General features: G+C 40.0%; 1 long non-coding RNA gene across 1 annotated transcript; it reads right to left on the reverse strand.

Moving 5' to 3' along the window:
- Window positions 1-2,360: 2,360 nt before the first annotated feature.
- LOC125280839 lies at window positions 2,361-4,109 on the reverse strand. The gene is made up of 3 exons (XR_007187762.1): window positions 4,093-4,109; window positions 3,596-3,664; window positions 2,361-3,454 (listed from the first exon to the last, which is right to left on the reverse strand). It is a non-coding gene; the product is annotated as an uncharacterized LOC125280839 (long non-coding RNA).
- Between the last annotated feature and the right edge of the window lie 2,202 nt (window positions 4,110-6,311).

Consider the following 6,311-nt stretch of genomic DNA (forward strand, 5'->3'; position numbering starts at 1 on the left):
TTCCTTTGAGAATTTTGGCCATTCTACTCTGTTCTCGTCTGGCACTCTTCTCAAGGAAAGAGAGTTCAGCATCTGGACCCAGTGGCTCTGGTCCCGCCAGTGCTGAGGCAAAGCGAAGACTCAGGTCATGGGGTTCTCAGATGGAGCTCGCCGAACAGTTCGAAAGGGGCGTGGATCTTTCGAGCGATTCGGCGGCTCGTGAGAGAAAGCTGCTGGTAGAGGATGCATTTTCATCTGCATCTTCAGGTCCAAGAGCATGTGCTCTTCCAGAAGAGCAGGAGATGGCTGAGGAGGATAGAGAGGATGAGTTTCCTGAATCTTCTCAGCTACCCTGCCTGCATATACTGAATTACAGGAGGTTACGGTTTCTCTCCGACCATAATTCTCTAGTTCTAGTGTGACTTCCATTGCTTCCTGACCTGTACACTGAGGTCGAGAAGGCATGGAAAAACCCATACTCAGCTCGAATCCATGTAAATCAGCAGGCTTTAGCTGATGTCAAGGGATTGGAGGAGCGTGGGTATATGTCAATGCCACAGATAGACGAGACATTTGCAAACTTAGCAGGCTTCTCTGTTGACACAGTGTGGGTATCTAACTTCTAGCGAATACCTGTTCTCAGTTGCTGGTTGCAGACCTCTCTGAGAATTAACAGGCCTCCCTGTGGGTGAGCCCCAGTGTTTCAGGCCCTGGATAGCTGGCTAATATTGCCTCCCTGAAGGTTAGCAGGCCTTCCTGTGGGCAAGTCCCTGTGTTGCAGGCCTTATGGGGCGTTCACACCAGACGCGACTTGTGCAAATAAAACGCGCTATTTGCGCGTAGTTGGATGCTTGGACATTTTGAGTTTACTGGCTTCATTCACGTGTGAAATTCACTTCACAACAGACGCAAATTCGTTTCCTGAGAGGGGCTCTCCTGCTCCTTTATGTGTTCAGACTCTTCCACTTCTTTCTGCACACTTCTTCTGAATAAACACAACTCGTCAGCAGGGAAATAGTTGTAAATTACAGTGAATAAGCTCAATTGGTCGGCTTTAGCTAGCTTGTAGTCTATATATATATATATATATATATATATATATACACTCACCTAAAGGATTATTAGGAACACCTGTTCAATTTCTCATTAATGCAATTATCTAATCAACCAATCACATGGCAGTTGCTTCAATGCATTTAGGGGTGTGGTCCTGGTCAAGACAATCTCCTGAACTCCAAACTGAATGTCAGAATGGGAAAGAAAGGTGATTTAAGCAATTTTGAGCGTGGCATGGTTGTTGGTGCCAGACGGGCCGGTCTGAGTATTTCACAATCTGCTCAGTTACTGGGATTTTCACGCACAACCATTTCTAGGGTTTACAAAGAATGGTGTGAAAAGGGAAAAACATCCAGTATGTGGCAGTCCTGTGGGTGAAAATGCCTTGTTGATGCTAGAGGTCAGAGGAGAATGGGCCGACTGATTCAAGCTGATAGAAGAGCAACTTTGACTGAAATAACCACTCGTTACAACCAAGGTATGCAGCAAAGCATTTGTGAAGCCACAACACGCACAACCTTGAGGCGGATGGGCTACAACAGCAGAAGACCCCACCGGGTACCACTCATCTCCACTACAAATAGGAAAAAGAGGCTACAATTTGCACAAGCTCACCAAAATTGGACAGTTGACGACTGGAAAAATGTTGCCTGGTCTGATGAGTCTCGATTTCTGTTGAGACATTCAGATGGTAGAGTCAGAATTTGGCATAAACAGAATGAGAATATGGATCCATCATGCCTTGTTACCACTGTGCAGGAGGCTGGTGGTGGTGGTGTAATTGTGTGAGGGATGTTTTCTTGGCACACTTTAGGCCCCTTAGTGCCAATTGGGCATCGTTTAAATGCCACGGCCTACCTGAGCATTGTTTCTGACCATGTCCATCCCTTTATGACCACCATGTACCCATCCTCTGATGGCTACTTCCAGCAGGATAATGCATCATGTCACAAAGCTCGAATCATTTCAAATTGGTTTCTTGAACATGACAATGAGTTCACTGTACTAAAATGGCCCCCACAGTCACCAGATCTCAACCCAATAGAGCATCTTTGGGATGTGGTGGAACGGGAGCTTCGTGCCCTGGATGTGCATCCCACAAATCTCCATCAACTGCAAGATGCTATCCTATCAATATGGGCCAACATTTCTAAAGAATGCTTTCAGCACCTTGTTGAATCAATGCCACGTAGAATTAAGGCAGTTCTGAAGGCGAAAGGGGGTCAAACACAGTAAAGTGTGTATATATATATATATATATATATATATATATATATATATATAGCTCAAATTGAGTAAAGACCGTTTTTTACAACTTACCCGACCTCTTTTTATTCCTGTTTCTACAAAAATATGAAGATGTACAGCGACGGTGATTTTGTCCTCCATTGTTGTTTCGGATTTCTGCCTCAGCTCGTTACGTCACGTCACAAGAGCAAGCTCCTAATTGGTTAACGCGGCGCGAATTTTCGCCAAAGTTCAGTTTTTTTCAACTTGCACGTTTCGCGCGTCAAACGCCTGAAATGCTCAATTCGTTCTGCATCATTCGCGTGAATCGCTTCATTAGCGCCGCCGGATGTCTATTTGCTTCTTTGCATTGACTTAACATGTAAATCACTCACGCTTAACACTTCATTCGCGTCTGGTGTGAACACACCTTTAGACAACTAGCTAAAAGGTAGTTTCTATGGAAACCGTTTCATCCCAAACCCCATAGAAACCGTTTCATCCCAAACCCTCAAGCTAGAGTGAGCTTGACGACCCCTCGTCAATCTTTAGCGACCCCCAGATTAGGAAACACTGCAATCAAAGGATCCTCAGGAGGTCACGTTTCACGTCTACAGAGTCTGCACAAGAAAATATGTGTACTGATGAAAAATATATTTCACTATAAATACACACATTTGACAGGCTATTTTGTTATTGACAAATATAATACTACAAGCATTGCTGAAAGCAGCTGCTCAAATGGTTCAAATACCAAATTATCATTCCTGTCATACTGTGATAAGCTGCTCGAGAAAATACACGATTTAATGAGAATCATCTACGTCAGTAAAACTGTCCTCTATTTTCTATCCTGCAGACCCTGAATTAATAATAAAGGCATTAGAATTGACTGACCAACAAGCAGACAGATACTATAAAACATCAAACTGACCAAAATACCAATAATAACTACAGATAAATCAGAGCTCCACTTTTGTGGGTGGTTTGTTTCTTAAAATATAAAAGACATTAAAAGTATGTACAATGAATAAAACCATTAGAAGTTAATTATACAAAGTTCATTATTCTTCTGCTCATGTGATTTGTGATGGATCTTGTTCACAGAGGCATAAAGTTCACTGTAGTTTTCCTGAGCACCAGCTGTCGCTCCTCTGATGGAAGCATAAGTCACTTTATCATCACAGCGAACCTGAATGAATATCACAGTTATTGTTTCAACACACAATTATTACAGCATGATGTTTGAGCTTAATTCATGACACAAATTCAGAAGAAAACACAAGCTATCATGTTGAGAGAAGCTGGACAACATCAAGGAAGTGTTTCTCACCTTCTTCTTTTGGTCTTGGTTTTTACTGTGTATGACCTCAGCATAAGTCACATGATCATCTGTCTGCTCCTAAACATCAATGGAAATATGACAAACCAAACTATTAAAGGCCCTTCCATCACTACTGCTTTACACAGGTGCTGTAAAAGTTTCAGGTAAAATGTGTGTAAAACGAGCATCATGTGACAACTTCATCTACAAGTTTTGTGAAAATCTATTATTCATACATGAGGTTATGATGACAGATCCTATTGTAGTATTATATAATGTTAGGAAAATTACAACAGTAACTGAAATATAAACACATAAGAAAACATAAATTATTGAATATGATCATATTGTTCACTGGCAGTAGGATGAATGGAAGTGTTGACTGCAGAATTGGTTCCATCATGTTTATTCTTATCTGTGACTTTAGACCAGAAACAAAGTTCAAATCCACTGTGGAGCAGAGCTTATAAACACTAATATCTCATGAATCAACCTAAGATACTCACCACAGAGTTATCAGTCCATCTTCTGTTATCTGAAACTTAATGTCATGAGAATATTCATGATCAAACTGATGCAGATGACAATCGGTGTCTAGAAGAATTATAATGTGGTTGAATAGAAACATTAAAATCTGTCTAAGAGGAATTCTGTCTAAATTACACAATTATTTTATCTGTAAATAATTAGTCAGATGTTTTGGACTTTTTGTCTGTTGTTACATAATACGAGAAACTGCAAAAACTCACCTGCTCTTTTTTCACGAATCATCCAGAGAATAAGAGCAAAAAGGAGAACAACAAATGAAGCGGCAACAATGGCAATCACAATCACTCTCTCAGAGCCTATAGAGAGACACATTCAGCATTACTGTATTTAACTAAATATATAAAAACAACTACTACAAATAAAATTATATATGGCACAGTTAATAGCAAAATTGACACTTGTGAGGTACTTGTGATGAGGATTTTATAGAAAGTTCAGTATGTTTATTATAGCTGTGATGGTCCTCTGAGATACTGCTGTCACACAGTTTTCTTGTTTAAGGATTGTAGGTGATGCACAAGAGAATGACATTAGAAAGTGATGTGTATTACAAATTAAACATGGCTTGAGTCAAAGTTCATTGATCAGCTGCTCAAACAACTCACAGATGATTTATTACATTCAGAAACTGATTCAAGAAAAGCTCCAGAGTGTGAAAACAGCCACTGCAATGAGGATGATGGACATACACACCTGGTTTCAGAGGGTTTTGAGTGACATCTGGAATCAGTGCTGGTGCTGTAGTTGATGCTACAACAATTAAAAACAAAATGGAAATGCAAAATATTTTATATTTTAATGCATGAACACAATGAAGACTGCTGTAGTCCAGAGCAGCTCCATATATCAGTGCAATCCTCAGTTATTGTGCTGAAAGCTGTTCACACTAAGGCTACGTTCAGACTGTCAGTCCAAATCCAATTATTTGTGCATCCAATTGGAATCTGGTCTCAAATTTATTGATGTCCACACTGTGTATCACAACGGTTCAGATCCGATTTGCTCTTTCATTTTCCAGAATATCTGCATTGGTTTCTATGGCAATGATGTTGCGTTGGTAGGTATACGCCAAAAACTACGACAACAACTGCAACATGGAGCAGTTTGCAATACAGATATTGTCTAATTTACAACATGATATTATGTAGCCGCCACGCTGAACTATTGCGTTTTATGAGGCAGTGGCAGAAAAGGGCTGGTGTGGCTTTACTCTGTACTGTCTAGACTAAAAACACATCTGTTTAATTATGTATTGTGAAAAGCGCTATATAAATGAAGATGACTTAACTTGACTGTCGTCTTCGCCGGTTTCAAAACATGTTTCCATTATATTGTCATTTTCTGCTCGTCTGGTTCTTGCAACAACACAACCTTGTTTCTGTAGCGACTGTCAGCATGTTTCCCATAACAATGTCTGGCATTTACATTTTAGGTCACATGAGAAAGTCACATAAACCACGCGAAATCCAATCAGAGCAGTCAGACTGAAATTTCCAGAAAGTGATCGGATTTCAATCGGATATGCTCAAAAATCGAATTTGGACTGACAGTCTGAAGGTAGCCTAACATGGGATGACTTGTGTGTTTAATAAATGCTCAGTATGATTTAAATCATTTAAAGGGTTAGTTCACCCAAAAATAAAAATTCTGTCATTTATGACTTACCCTCATGCCGTTCCACACCTGTAAGACCTTCGTTGACCTTCGGAGGACAAATTAAGATATTTTAGTTGAAATCCGATGACTCCGTGAAGCCTTCATAGGGAGCAATGACATTTCCTCTCTCAAGATCCATAAAGGTACTAAAAACATATTTAAATCAGTTCATGTGAGTACAGTGGTTCAATATTAATATTATAAAGCAACGAAAATATTTTTAGTGCACCAAAAAAACAAAATAACGACTTATATAGTGATGGCCGATTTCAAAACACTGCTTCAGGAAGATTTGGAGCACAATGAATCAGTGTGTCAAATCAGTCAGATCACGTGTCAAACTGCCAACGGCTGAAATCACGTGACTTTGGCGCTCTGAACAGCAGATTCGATACGCTGATTCATTTGGGCTCTGATGCTTCCTGAAGCAGTGTTTTGAAATCGGCCATCACTATATAAGTCGTTATTTTGTTTTTTTGCTGCTCCAGAAATATTCTTGTGGCTTTATAATATTAATATT

The sequence above is a fragment of the Megalobrama amblycephala genome, linkage group LG1 (assembly GCF_018812025.1).
Source record: "Megalobrama amblycephala isolate DHTTF-2021 linkage group LG1, ASM1881202v1, whole genome shotgun sequence".
NCBI classification, from domain to species: domain Eukaryota; kingdom Metazoa; phylum Chordata; class Actinopteri; order Cypriniformes; family Xenocyprididae; genus Megalobrama; species Megalobrama amblycephala.